The sequence below is a fragment of the Panulirus ornatus genome, chromosome 37 (genome assembly GCF_036320965.1).
Source record: "Panulirus ornatus isolate Po-2019 chromosome 37, ASM3632096v1, whole genome shotgun sequence".
NCBI classification, from domain to species: domain Eukaryota; kingdom Metazoa; phylum Arthropoda; class Malacostraca; order Decapoda; family Palinuridae; genus Panulirus; species Panulirus ornatus.
Window position 1 is genome coordinate 19,015,120 of NC_092260.1, and position 15,546 is coordinate 19,030,665.

The 15,546-nt window shown below is 43.2% G+C and overlaps 1 protein-coding gene across 3 annotated transcripts in view; it reads left to right on the plus strand.

Annotated features, from left to right (window-relative positions):
* The window catches only part of LOC139760557 (gastrin/cholecystokinin type B receptor), a 280,378-nt gene that overhangs the window by 257,420 nt on the left and 7,412 nt on the right, over positions 1-15,546 (plus strand). For 2 of the 3 annotated variants that reach the window (XM_071683898.1, XM_071683897.1), the window contains exon 5: positions 7,326-7,493. The exons of the other annotated variant lie outside the window; for it this stretch is intronic. The gene's annotated coding sequence lies outside the window, so the exon portion shown is untranslated. The remainder of the gene's footprint in view (positions 1-7,325; positions 7,494-15,546) is intronic. 3 annotated transcript variants of the gene reach the window in all.

The following is a 15,546-nucleotide window of genomic DNA, read 5'->3' on the forward strand; positions in this document are numbered from 1 at the left end:
CTGTTTGTACAAACTTCTAACAAAAGACGCGTGGGAATACCTCGACATCAAACAAAAAAGAAAAAAATGTGGAGGGCTTTGACGTACAGAGGATATTGTTGGTTCAAAACAGTCAAACCAATCAGACTAACCTGATCCACCACACCCTCCCCTACCCCAAAGGGAGAGCCCGACCCGGAAAACCCTCCAGCCAAACCTCACCTAACCCGGCGGGGTGGATGGTGGGAAAGCCCTCACCGAGGCTCCTCTTCCTTATACAACAACCCAGGGAGGATCAAATGGTCTGTTGCTTCATATAATTCTATGTATGACTTAATCAAGTGGGTATCTATGCTGGTTCGAGTCGCCGTTTCCACTTGTTCGATGTTCGTACTGCCTGGTTAAGACCATTTCGGGGTGAAAAAGAAAAGATAGAAAAGGGATGCTTCACATCTGCATCAGAGGTTCCTTACCTAGACCTAACGAACTGATGAAACCCTCAGAAAGGTGAGGGGAGAACTGTCCAGATTCCTTCTGCTGTCAAGGTTTATCTCTTGAGGCTATGTATGTAGGAGGAGTATATAGCTGGCGGCGTCTCGTCTCTTCCGAGGAGGAGACCGACGGGTCTCCACCATCCCGTGACGCTTGACCCTCCCCGAGTAATTAACCTTATCTTATTCTCAAACTTTTCATTTCTCATTAAAAAGTCCTCGTTCTCACACAGGTCACTCCCGGCACGCTCTAGGTTTGGACTGAAGAGAAATTTCTAGAAGTTTTAAAGCATTTAAATTACCTGCCTGATCCACTGCTTCATATGTTACCGCCTCCCGTCTTCGCACACGACCAACCCCTCGACCTTTTCCTTCGAAAGACCGCTGAGAAAACATGGTATCAATCACTGCTATGTAGGAATAGAGACTCGTTACAGAGACTAAAGGGAAAGGAATCAAGGCGAACAGTCAAAGCCGTGAGGAAGAAGATTTTAGTACCAAAAAATAGATAAGAGGGAAAGAGTTGAAGCTGAACCCAGGTTGCTTGTGCCTATGATCTTAGAATTAACCTCATCAACTGAAGAAGGTGCTAAAATATTTTTTTTTTCATTGGTAGTTGCAGCTTGAAGTTGACGGCCATAATGTAGCCATGGCGCCTGACATGCCTCAAGCTGAGACAGAGAGACCAATGAACAAACAACCCTTGCAGTATGACCGTGTAGATTACCTTCTTTCCTTGCTAGATGACCACAAGATTTTTCTCGCTCATGGACTCGTTGGTTTGTCTGTCGTCCTCAGTTTTCTGCTTCTTCCCATCTTCTGTATACTGGAAAATTTAAAAGGCATTATACTGTTCATTCCGTTTTTCAAGTCGTAAATGCCCGTAACAGTTTTCTATTAGATGCGTCTAGAACAGTTTTCTATTAGATGCGTCTAGGCTGTTTATGCAACCCGAGTCGCCTGGTTGTGGTAGCAGCGGAACTAGAGGTGTCAGGTTCCCCACCACACTCAGTGTTTAGTATTGTTTAACACAGGTTGGTCGATGTTTCCCTCCCAACCCTCTTACCACGCTCCCTGCTGAAAAACCTCACTGCTTTTACCTCCCCCACCTTCCCTCCACATACCTTTACATATACGTAGGCACACCATTCCCCCCCACCTCATTAACATACACACACACCACTGATGCATTGCACCCCTCCATTAACGATAATTTCCCTTTCTTTACACACATATCTTGTCCTTCCACGCTCTCAGTGTATGATTGCCTCCTCAGTCGTATAATCCAGTCATCACTGCGCACATCTTTCCCACACACTGCCATGTACAGTTTTTTCATTCTTTTAAGCTCTTTCAACACATGTATCCCCGACCCCAGTACGTCTCGTCTTCGCATTTCTTCCTCAGACCTGTCAAACACGTTTCACTCCCGTTCCTTCACGTTCATCCCTAATCAGTCCATTTAATGAGACTCGTCCGAGCTCCATCCACATGTCTCCACTTGCAGAACATCTCACATCAGCCCCTCCAAGTACCTTTTTTATTTGCCCCTTCAACCACTTCAAGCACGTCCCTCCTCATACTGAGCCCCTTCAAGCGCGTCTCTCATCATGAGTTCCGCCACCCACATACCTCCTCAACCCAAGAATCATAAACATCAGGAACACTCTTAGTGACCTCAAGGACGTCTGGTCGATATTCAATCTGCCTCAAGAAATGTATCTTCCATTGCTGCCCACCCGACGTGGCGTTGTTATCTTCCATCAACGTATAAATCAGTGTAATAATATGTTCTTGCATGCCTGCCTACTACTTGCACTGGTGACCAAACACACGAACCTTTTTTTTCTTTTCAATAATTGGATTACCTTTATCGATGGCTTTTCACGAACACTCTCCGTGCATAAATCAGGCATTAATGTTTATTGCTAAACTCGTCATGAATATCTTTAGACTCGTTTTGCCCACCTGGACTTATAGGACTGTTCCTTCCTGGGACTGAATCACAGAACTGTTACTCTTGCTCTGAGTATATATTTTTCTCCGAGTCTGTAAATAAGATTTTAGACTCCATTTACTTTCTTTCGTGGGCTGTAAATCTCGGCCGTGATTTGTCTGTAATCGGTGAGACACACGATCCACAACAGCGCAGCAGGAAATTCAGAACAGTAAAGAGTAATGCTCGATCAGTGGCTCACGGTCGATCGTCATGATAAATGAACCACCCGTTCACTGCATGTGAGTGTGAGTAACGAGAGGGTCGGCAGACGCGAGGTGGATGTGTGTAGTGAGAGGTTGGGTTTGTTTGAGTGGTGAGTGATGGTTTATTCAGTTCACCGGACGAAATAAGATGTTCTCCTTTTCTCAACAACCTCGATTGAAGGATATTCGTTGATCTAGAGATTTCATAGGATGGAAGTCATTTGAGTTCATGGTCGGACACCGGGAAAAATAGTTTCACTCGTCCTGCAAAGGTTGGAGTTGCTTGTATCACAGGACCATAAAATTTGACCTCATATTCTTAGGAGACATCATTTACTTCAAGCACAGGAGGGATGAATGATGATTCCTCGGTGGAGAGAAGAGAATAAGTAGATGGTGTAGATCTTGTGTGTCCCTTAAGTTGACTGAGTTATGTCGGGTAATGTTCGCCCCTACAGATTATGTTAAGACTTCGTGACAACACAGGTAGCTTCTTCGTTTGCTATCCCCCTCCTTTCAGATTTCGCTCGATCTCCGCCAGGGAGAGTGTCCAGCACAGTGTATAATGCATGATCCTTTCTCAGCTCGGGAGCGATAAAACATTTGCTGAGTAACTTATTAGTGTAATCCTGCCATTCGCTCTCCAGTCATGGCAGTGGAGGTGGCTTGTGTGGACAATGGTGGCTGTGATGGTGATGTCGTGTGGATGGTGGTGGGAGCAGGGGCTGTATTGATACAGGTGGAGGCAGTGTAAGCGTTCAAGATGGTGGAGGCAGTGGCTGTATTGATTTTGATGGAGACAGCATTGATGTCTGTGGAGACAGTGGCTGTGTCGATGGTGGTAGAGGAGTTGGTGTGGGTGTTGGTAGTGGAATTGTTGGTGGCATTGACGTGGGAGATGATAGCGATATTGATGGAAATAAGAAGCAGCGGTTGAGTTGCTGATAATGTTGTCATGGAAGTTGAGTGTGGAGAGTGACCGACCGTCCAAGCTGTTGGGTTGGTATCAGTGGCCTCTGTGGCGGTGTGGGAGGTGGTGAAGTTCCTGGGCCGAGGACATTAGCACTGTATTTGTAATGAATGGTGGTACTGAGTGCTGGTGGTGGTGGTGATGGTGGTGGTGGTGGTGGTGACTTTGTGGTAGCGACTGTAGGAGTAGCCGGGGTGATTGTTGGGGGTAGTGCGGGGGTGAGATGCATCACCTGGTAATTCTAAGAGCGAGGGTCGTGGTTGGTTATGGATGGCTTGGGTTATGGTGTTGACACTCGTTATGATGATGACGATGTTGGTGATGACAGTAATGATGATGATAACTGGTGACGTTGGTAACTGTGTGGTGGTAGTGATAGTGATGATGATGGTGATAGCAGCGATAGTGATGATAGTTTCGATGGTGATATTTAATACGCTGGTGTTAATAGTAGTGTTGATGGTGTTCGAGTAGTGCCGTAGGAAGCGGCACAATTGGTGGGCGTCTTGAAGCACGGTTATAAAAAACGTCTTCAAAATCATTGCATCTCTTGATATCTAAATTACTGAATACACAAATTGGGTGGTAATGACGGTTCTGCAATTGACTAAAGTACCTTCAGTTTTACGTATTAGGACATTTTCTTCAACAAGACGCTAAATAAGGCAAAGACTCGCGGAAGATTTAACCTCATTGTGAGTTCGTGTCTGATGGCAACAGACGTGGAGGAACGCCACATACACAGACGGAGACCTCCAACCACACAGCATCCCTCGCTGGGGTAACATTTATGTATTCAGAATATCGAGAACCTCGCCTGAAATACTGATGACGCCTGAAGCTCAGTTTACCTCCATGACTGAAAGTTGCCATCACGTTCTGGACCCGAAATGGCCGGGTGTGGACCACCGCACTGGAGTTTTCCTCTCCTCTTGCTCCGTGTACACGCTTGCCCGAACCACGGTAACATCCATTGTTGATGTTCGTTGATGATGTGGTTGCTGGGTGTTCGCCACAGAGGACCTCATCAGGTTTGGGTTTTAAATTTCATTTGAATCGTTTTCATTTTCTTCGTAAAGTGATGAGAGATGTACTCTGTTTTATCCGCTTACTCTCGTTTTTCCATTACAAGAGAGGGAGGGAATGTGCTCCAAAGTGAATGTAAATCTAATTTCGCAGTTTGCTGTATAAAAGTAAGCGTAGGCTAAACGTGCGGAAATTAAGTCCGCCAGCCTAAGGGAGGCTAAGTGAACGACAGAGACGATGTAGGCGAAATATCCCTGATGTGCGAACGGATATGAACGCTTTTTATTCTGGACGCTTGAAATATATCATCACATAGTTTGAATAAGATATATGCACTCGTCGGCTATCCAACCCTTTAAATTTCAGACTTGCTACAAATGGGGTTATCAGAGTAAAGGTTTTAAGAAGGAGAGGAAGGAAACCATCCCGTGTGCTGGGAAGCATGAGAACCAGTCTCGGGGTCAAGCGACGGCAGCAGTTGGTGTCTTGCCACTATTACGTGTGACCGCGTCGCAGCCGGGGCGGCGGGTGAGAGGCGTGGCTGGTGATCCATTACGCTCCGTCCAACCCACTTGCCTTATCTCTCTCTCTCTCTCTCTCTCTCTCTCTCTCTCTCTCTCTCTCTCTCAGACCTTTGACCACCGCCGCCCAGAAGATAGTCACGGATGAGTCACGACGCGGGTGGAGAGGCGGGGGATAAGGCCAAGGCTACACTGTGGTGTAAGCCGCGGCCGGTGATGGAACAAACGTAGGTCGTCTTCAAAAGATCATGGCTGAGAGATCATGTTATTCCTGACTGACCCGGGATTGGATTCACTGTCTGCGTTATCAATATGACTGAAAGACGGAAAGATGTGGTCAGGTCACCTCTAAGTCTTCTCCCTACAGTGGAGGGCAAATTTTAAGGCCTCTTTAACCCTTCCCTGTAACCCAGCGCTCTAGATTCTGGCACAGTTTTTGTTGCCTTCCTGTAGACCTTCTCTCTTAGCTCTTTGTAAATGAATAACACTCGAACGACTTCAAGAACGTTTAAATTATTTAGTAGCGATACGATTGGCAATTCTTTGAAGCAGGTGTTCACTTAACAGCTGCGACCTTGAATCTCACTCATTACTAAAACTTTTGTCCCAGATATCGTATTAGATTCGATACATCTGCATCTGTTCTGTGACCCTGACCCATCCAGAGCACGGAGGCTCTGTACGCACGCTACCCAGAGGCAAAAGATTAATAGTGTTTTGTTGATGATATGAGGCCAAGAAATTTCTCATGCAGATTCCCCGATAAAGCAACAGACGCCCTTTTAATATAATCCTAGATAAATTACCAACGTGATTTATATCCTTGAAGAATCCCTTATCTTCCGTGTTCTGTTCGCGCCCTAGACAAGACAGCGTAAAAGCAGTTAGATTTCATGATGTGTTTATATCGTTAAGGAAATATGACACTGGTGATTAACACATTGATCCACCTTCGCTACAGACAATTTCTCCACGTATTCGCTCAACAACTGGTCCGTGTTATCATAGATTGATTTACCCCCAATTACATGTTTATTTCTGAGAGAACATAACACCATGTGATCTCTGGTAATGATATGTGTACACAATTTGTTTTGCATTTGAATGATATGGTCACTGAAATCAAAAACAGGTGTATTTATGAAATAAACAACAAAAAAGTGTATATATTTGATTATCAGGAAATTACGGGTATCTCTCTCTCTCTCTCTCTCTCTCTCTCTCTCTCTCTCTCTCTCTCTCTCTCTCTCTCTCTCTCTCTCTCTCTCTCTCTCTCTCTCTCTCTCTCTATCTATCTATCTATCTATCTATCTATCTATCTATGTGTGTGTGTGTGTGTGTGTGTGTGTGTGTGTGTGTGTTGCTGTCGTTCTTAAAAACATGGTATTTCATTTTCTAGTGTAAGCATTTTATAACCATTTATTTTTCCTCCTTGTTACTCAACAATGCAGGAGATCACGCTTACATAAATTCAGATGCGACGTAACTTGTTCATGAATGTGGTCATGTTTTCTTCCTAGGACGTGGGAAATGTTTGGTTCATTTCCCCATTAACACGAGACGCAGTTGACGCCGTTTGGGTCAGTTAGTAATTGTGCACTGAAGCCCAACGCATGAAAGGAACGGCCCAGTTTAATTTCTGGTCATTTGCAGGTGTCGAGTACATCTTGTGATTAAAAAGGGGTGTGTTAGATGCCAAACCATTTTATGATATCGGTCAGAGGAGGCTGTATGTCAAGCGTTGGTGTTATTTGAACACGCGCTGTGGAGGTGACGTTAGAACTGTTAAAGAGGACCTTAAGAGTGTGTTGATGAAGGTGAAGGAACATGATCGAGCGTCGAACTTATAGGAGCGTAGGTGCCAAACCAACACCTCATACTCGAAGCATGACAAGTCTTCTGTAAACCTTCAAGGAACACGACAACGATGCCTTGTTCTTCACCGCCAAAATAAGATACAGTGAAACAACAGGAATCGAGACGTTCTCCCTTGCAATCACCCGAGTTCCCGTTTTCAATACGTTGTTGCCACCGTTGTGTGCCGTTATGAGATAATAAACGTGTGGAATGCCAAGGTTGGTATTAGATGTTCGTGCAGAATACGTTTGTCGGTAAAAAGAGGATCGTCTTTTCCAGATCCTGTGCCTGATCGCATCATCTCAGCCCAGACTGTTGTGAGAAAGAGAGAGCCAATCAACGCAATTATCGCAGTCACGTCACAGCTCGAAGACCAATCAGCACCATCACTTCCCTGATGTCATGATACAATGGTCAATCAGTCCTTTTATTGTGACGACGCTCCAAGTAAGATTGTTTTTTTAAGTTATGAGGATCATCTAGTTTGAAACCACAAATATATTTCATTTTTCATATGACATGAATGAGTTGTGTGTGTGTGTGTGTGTGTGTGTGTGTGTGTGCTACGGAGAGAGAGGTTCCCGTGTGCTGCAGTAGTGTCCAGCACCCCTGCGGGAGTACTGAATAACAAGATTGCCATCGGTAGAACTCTCACACTGGTGAGAAAATGTCGTGTGTTGTGTTGAAGGAGCTGGACCTCGATGGTAAACATAGTGATATCGTATGATCTGTTGTGTGAGTCCTTTATAGTCATGTTATAGGAATAAATACGTACTTACGTACGAGTATGGCGATGAGATTTTTGCCAAAAGGCAAGGCGGGCGCGTAGCGCTTGCTTCAGGAAAAATATAGTTGCGATTAATCAGTAGTTTGAGTTACATGTTGTGATATGTCTGCGTGCTGAAAGCCAGTAGCCCACGCGTGGGTGAGGTGAAAATATGAGACTTCTACCTGGGCTAAAGGAGTAACATGTGACAGCTGCTGAAGTGCAGGCTGACTGCGCGCGCAGTCGTCACTGAGCCTCACCAATACTCAGGCAGGTAGCACAGTAGAATATCCGTGGGCGGTGTCTGCCTGCCACAGAGAGAGAGAGAGAGTCGAGGAGAGAGATGAATTTATTAGAATATATTGTTTTAAATGACGCTTTTCGTATAACGAGCACGTAAAGCCTTTAAACGATAATGAAAATTCGTTCAGGGAATGAAAAGGCGATCGTTTTTTTAATACAAACATTGCCCAAATGGGTAGAATCCCTAATATCAGAAGCGTACTGGGAATAGATTATTTCACGTTTTTTTTTTCTGGTACGTTTGTATATATCATTAGATCCAGTGATCAGCCACTAATGATGGCCGAGAGGAGAGGACTCGTTAATAATCAGACTCGTTAAACGTACAGGACATAAAATTTATCTCCGTATATATATATATATATATATATATATATATATATATATATATATATATATATATATATATATTTCTTGTTGGCCATTTCTCACCTTAGCGAGATAACACCAGAAACAGACGAACAACAGCCACATTTGCCCACACACTCGCTCCCTCCCTGTCGTGGACACTGTAAACACACACATCAGGACAAGCCTGTTCCACAGGCCTCTGCGTTAACTCTGCCGTGCATTTAATCCATGTAGACGTTCTGTTTTATGTCCAACGATTTCTCACATGATTATCATCCAAGAACATTACAGTACACACGACACAGTCGTGTTGGGTACATTATACGTCTGGCCCTGTGTGATTTTTAGGTCGTTTACTGTTGATGGGCTATTGGTTTCTGAAATATACGTACACAGACGTTCAGAACACATCATGTTGGTATTCATCCCCGTGTTAGCAATACGATTATGACATAGAAGTTGATAGGTAATTACAGTTAATTTTTCGTCTCCATTCAAGGAATTTTTTTAGAAGATGATTCTTTATGACTGGAGCCAGTGATGCTTACTGAGCAGGAGGATATCACTGGAACACTCTGCCTCGGGTGGTGGTGGTGGTACCTGCCATTCGTATCAGAATGCATGTCCTCTTGAGCATGACGTCACGAACCATAAGTACGATGATACGACCCTCTGAGCTCGATGGAACGACCCTTGAGCGCGACAGTGTTCGTCTTTGAGTGTCACGTGCGTGACCTTTGACTCGACTTTTAAAGGTCAGATCAGAGGGTCGCTCCGTTATGTCCGAGAGTCATACTTTCATGGTCAAGGGTCGTACCTGTGGTTGGTCAAAGGGTCGTACTCTCGTGCTCAAAGAGTCGTACCGTCGTGCCCCAAAGGATCGTTCCACCCAGGAGTGTTAAAGCTGATGAGAATTGAGATACCCTTAACAAGGATCTTTAATTGCAAGTGCAACTCAAAAAGGATTTCATTGGTGAATTATCTGAACCCACTTTTTTTTTTTTTCATCAGAACAAAGTGAGCGAATTATATCCTTCGGAAGCAAACATTCTCTCCCCTCACCACCACCACCGCCAACACCACCTCCCCAGCAACGAAGTTTAATGCTGTGAAAAACATTTCGCCCCATTTCAGGGACCATCCATCGTGATCCATATTGAATGGTAGGTAAATCTTCAGTCGGCCTTATGTCTCTGGTAGCAGTTTAAACTGCCGCGCTGCTGAGTCGCTGCGATTGAAAATGGTGGCTGTACCGACGGTGGTCGCCAACCTTTGATACAGCTGTGTGCTTAAGGCACTTGTTTTTCTTTGCTTCCCCATTACCCGGGTATTGCTTTAGAAAGCCTAGGCATTGCTTACTTATGATCAGCTGTTGCTTCAGAAAGCCTATTCGCGGTGTGAGATCTCACTACATGAATGAACGTTCAACTTATGAGATGTCTTAGCATTCTGGAAGGTAATAACTCATAAGGATTGTTGTAGCAGTTGGGCTTTCGAAGTTAGAAATAAACTGACATGACGGACGACTTCCAAGTTTATTGCAGTGGTAAGATGACGAATCTGTTTCCAATGCTTTGAGCTACGTTAGCGTTGCAGTAATTAGGGTGTGTAATGTTTGAAATATCTGTTTGCTTAAACCTTCTTACGTATAGTAACAGAGATGTAAAGCAAGGACTTTGGTTGGGCATATGGCCAAGAAATGAAAAGCAACATTATCAGAAACTGTTGTAAAAGAATATTTGTATTGCGTAACAGAGTTCATGTAACAGCTGTGTCAAAGTCGATAGTTATTCCGTCCAACAGTATCTTGACTGATTGCCATTTGATTGCCATTTATATGATTAATGTTGAAGTTAATTGATCTTGCTCCGTGACCATCGATGGCTACGGCATGGAAGAACATAATTGCATTGATCATTTAAAAAAAAAATCTATCGGTTCATTTGTAATTGCCCCGGGATCCGTTTTTGGAAGGGTCCTAGTGTTACGGTAGGGCTCATTTTCCAAGAGATCTCGTAGCTTTAATTAAGGCTGCGCCATCCAGTCAAAGGGAAACTATGGACTCCTTTGGAGAGAGAGAGAGAGAGAGAGAGAGAGAGAGAGAGAGAGAGAGAGAGAGAGAGAGAGGTTCTTTCATGAGACTGTACAGCCTTCCGTCAACAGACGATGATACAGTTTCACTGTGACAACCACAGGTCTTGAAGAGATCCTTGCAAGCCCCTTGGGTCCGACAAGTTCCCCTCTGACTTTAGCGTGAAATATCTACGTTTTCTATGTGTGAACAAGATGTCGAGGTCAACCTTGCAACACGAATTGGACGTCCCGTCTGATGCGTGAGATTTAGGAGCACGAACTTCCCTTTAACAATGCTGACCCGTACCCGAAACAAAAATGGGGAGGAGGCAGGGGTAAACTACTTTGATAGTAGCACAATGAATTGAATTAAAAGAAACGATCATAGATGACATCAGTTCAGCAGACTAAGTAACTTCAGTGTAATCAACACAACGTTAATAGTGTAAATCTTATGAAACAGTAACAGCTGTTATTTTATTTTTCTCACCAGACTTCGAAGCCACGCCATTTGCAATGACTGTAAATCTTTCGTCCGTCATTAAGTTCGCTGAGGGCATATCGGAGTTGCCGGAATGCTAATTTGGCACAATTGAAAGTGATGGCGGCGAGAACCACCGTTCACCGAGGTCATCTAGTATACCCACCTAGGCGGCCGCCCTTCTTGGCTACTCAGCCTAACACACACACACACACACACACACACACACACACACACACACACACTGCTGATGCAGACCGTAATGAAACAGGAAATTAAAGAGTTCTGTGCCCACGGTCACTCTCGTTGAGTAAGCTTAACTCTTTGACCAGTGAGATGAAGCGAGTGTGTCCTGGGCCTGGGTGTCACATCACCTGCTTGATGATGGGTCTTGGTAAAGGGGGACGGGGGCCTAAACTCTTGTAGGGGGCAACAGCCACTCGATATCCCAATCAGTTACCAGTCCTACTCTAAATCTTCCTGTAGAGGCACCTACCCGTATTTATGTGAGTTCGAGGCCTTTGGTTCCAAAGGTCGAAGATGGATAGGTGAAAAACGTGTGATAAGAGTTGTGTAGGCACAGTGTTAACGCTAGGGAGGAAGTAACCTATCCTCTTGAGCGCGACGATGTAGACCCTTGAGTGAAAAAAGGCGTGACCTCTGACCTTAAGGCTTGCATATCATCTGCAAGGGTCGTACTATCTTGCTCGTCAAAGGGGATGCATTCAGGAGAGCAAAAGCAGCGACAAGGTTCCATTGATCACAAGGGTGAGGTTTCAGGTTTTCATACTGTTTTTAGATGAAGCCTAGATATAGTACAATTCTGTACGAATGATTTTAAGCTTTCAGATAATATTTAAAGGAAGCCAATATAGATAAATCTAAGTTTTTAGATATCTTTTTCATGCTTAAAAAGCGCTTTACTAATCCTACGAACTTAAGTGAGTAGGGAGTATAAGGGAATTAAGTAGGAAAGCTGAAGGAAGAGAGCACAAGACGGAATATTCAACAGTGGATGAAAGAATGATTGGGAAGCTTACTTAAATATTATCAAAGACTGAAATGGATGTCCTAGGAGGCAGCTGAAGACGTCATTTAGTGAAGACTGCCAGTAGAGTATACTTAGGTGTAAGGACCAAGTCCTGAAAGGTAGGAACTGTGTGACAGTAGATGACAAGATGATCATGTGGGAAGAGAAAGAAAATTGAAGATGGAAGGGACTGATATCAGTATCAGAAACTATAGAAAACCTCAGGAGAATTAGAAGTTCTGCTGAGGATCTGAAAGATAGAAAGTCAAAATGGAAGTGAGTGTGGTAGAGTTTAACGATCAAAAGATGAATTCCTCTCCGTAGGTGTACAAGAAAGGGTAAGGTTCGAAGTAGTGGACAGTGCTACCACCTACCGGGACCTCGGAGGGATGGCTATTGCCGTTAAAAAAAGAGGTTAAGATATATCAAAACGAAGGCTAGTGCTCAATCGCAAATTTCTCCTTTTCCTAATTTTTTTAGGGCAATGAGACTGTCGGTTACCGCTGTGGTTCTTTGATTATTTAGTATGGATTGTCATTACATATGCTGTAATCAACAATGAGACCCCCCCAAAAAAAAAAAATATTCAAAAGTTAATTAGGATACAGCTTTACTCTGCAACTCTTGTTTCCAAAATTCTGTCAGCAGGACTACACACACGCCAGTTTTCAGCAATATCCGCCTGGAACTGTTAACGCGAAGGAAAAAAATTGGAAAGCAAAATTGGTTGGGATTGTCGTAGCTCGATGAATGATTAATTTCAAGGGTTCTTGTTACTTTACTTCTGTTAGGAAGGTGTGTGCGCGCATCTCTCTCTCTCTCTCTCTCTCTCTCTCTCTCTCTCTCTCTCTCTCTCTCTCTCTCTCTCTCTCTATCTATCTATCTATCTATCTATCTATCTATCTATCTCTATCTATACATCTTTATATATATATATATATATATATATATATATATATATATATATATATATATATATATATATATAAATTGTGCATGTGTACATGAATTTGTGTGTGTGAAGGTGGGGTGGATGGATATTGGTAAAGCATGACATCAGTGTTACCTGACGCTCATCATCAAGGGAAGACATCAAGGAGAACGAAGCGGATCCGAGACATCATCAGAGTGCCCAAAATTCACTTAATTGCGAGAGTTATAGACGGGTTAGCCTGTTTACGTACTGACCATCTCTTCGACCTAGCCTACAGTAACCTCGACATAGGAGACCCAGACGAGGTCTTTATATATGGGTCGTAGATGAATCATCTTCCAAAGGTCGATAATCATAAGTAAGTGAAAGAAAAAGATGTGATTATTTTTTTTTTTTTTTTTGTCGCTTCCTTCAATGAAGAATTGGTGTCCGTGGCTGCGTGGTTGTCCCCCATGCCCTCCGGAGAATCACCAGCTCACGTACCCTGCAGAAGGGGCAACGTTCGGAGTTCCAGTTTTGTGCCGGTTTGTTAGCGAGTTCTTTGAAGTTATGTATATCTGTCAGGATACATTGTCGTGCATTTTTTGCTTTACATATGTGTACGGAAATAAAGGGTTAAAAAATGTACAAGCTATCATTTTTTTTTTTTTAGAATGTCTCGAAATCGACTTATACCAGATATTTTGTGTGCGTTATACGTGTGTGGAACTAAAAGGTTCGAGATATACCAGATATATATATATATATATATATATATATATATATATATATATATATATATATATATATATATATATATATATATATATATATATATATATTCTTTTTTGTCGTTGTTTTAGCTTAGAGGATTTTACGTTGCTGACCTCTTTATCATGTCTCTCTCCTGCGCCATTCTGCCCATATGACCACATAGACAGCGGATATTCCTCTTTTCATTACCACTCTTAACCTGCTTGTTGAGTGACCTATAACACGCGATATATCTCTTTGCACTCGTCAAGGAAGTAATGACTTCACGAGCTTAATCATCCACGTGAACCGAGTCTCTCCTGCCACAAACACATACATGGGCTCGCCCGGGTCTGGGCTACATGGTTTCGAATCCTGGGTGCGGCAGTAGGCCTAGATGCCAACCCAGGCGTTCGTCCTACCCTCGGAGTTGGTCATTAGATGGATACCTGCCTTAAGGCTTGGGTGGAACACACACTCTCTCTCTCTTCCGGAAACACACAGATAGCAATCACATCCTTCGTCTCTCCTCCCCCTCGCGACCCCCAGTGATCTCGAACTGTGCTAACGGTGCGAGTCTGTCGTCAGTCCCACTGGCAGAGCTAATCACCGCCCAGATCGTTCTCAGCAGTTTTATGAAGGTGATCCCTTAATCCACCATCAGATCTCGGTGCGTCAAGAGCCTCCTGATCAATGACTCGGAATCATTCCCTCGTTTGACTGGCTCTGCAAAAGGCTCATGTCCAATGTCGACTTCCATCGGTGTGATGAGACACGGGGAGACCAAAGGTTTTCCACCCCCACGGGGGAGCTCTGGGGCCGAGGTGTGCCCCCTCCTCTCTCACGACGGGCTGATGTTAGGATGGGGCAAAGTCCCTCTTACCCCTCGAAGGATTGGTTGGGTCTCTGTGGAACGGATGATCCCCGTGGGAAGCTGTGGCACCGCGAGCCTGTGTGTGTGTGTGTGTGTGTGTGTGTGTGTGTGTGTGTGTGTGTGTGTGTGTGGAGAGAGAGTTTATCATTTGTGTGAGCGTATACGAAGGGTTGGAGACACTTAAACCTGTTTATTGGATGAAACTGATGTCTAGAAACTTCAGGGCATATTGTAAAAATCACTAGCTATTTTCTCTCCATAATCTCTCTGTCATGTTTCCTTGCGCTATCTCGCTAACGCGGGAGACGGCGGTTAAATATAGTAGAAAATAAATGAATATATATATATATATATATATATATATATATATATATATATATATATATATATATATATATATATATATATATACACATATATGAATATATATATATATATATATATATATATATATATATATATATATATATATATATATATATATATATATATACATATATAAATATATATATATATATATATATATATATATATATATATATATATATATATATATATATATATATATATATATATATATATGTAATTCATAATTGTCGCAAGACACCCTTTTTATAAGGCTTCTGCAGCACTTGGGAAGCCAGCCACGTCCACCGGGTGTAACCATTGGTAGGTGGGGTTAGCACAGAGCAACTGAAGAACAGGCATTCAGGGTGGAAGCTGCAGCTTTGGCATGAGGATGTCATGTGACATGTAGATTCGACGTTTGCAATGTTGGAGAGATGGCTGGTGTCCAGAGCACGGCCGAAAAAAGTGCGATTCGAAAATGACAAAAAAATTTGTCTTAGATGGGTGAATGTCTGGTGAAGTTTAGTAACTATACAGTTCATGTTTTGTTGTGTGTGTGTGTTTCTATTAATGTTGGCATCTTCACCAAATGATTTCTAGTCTAATGC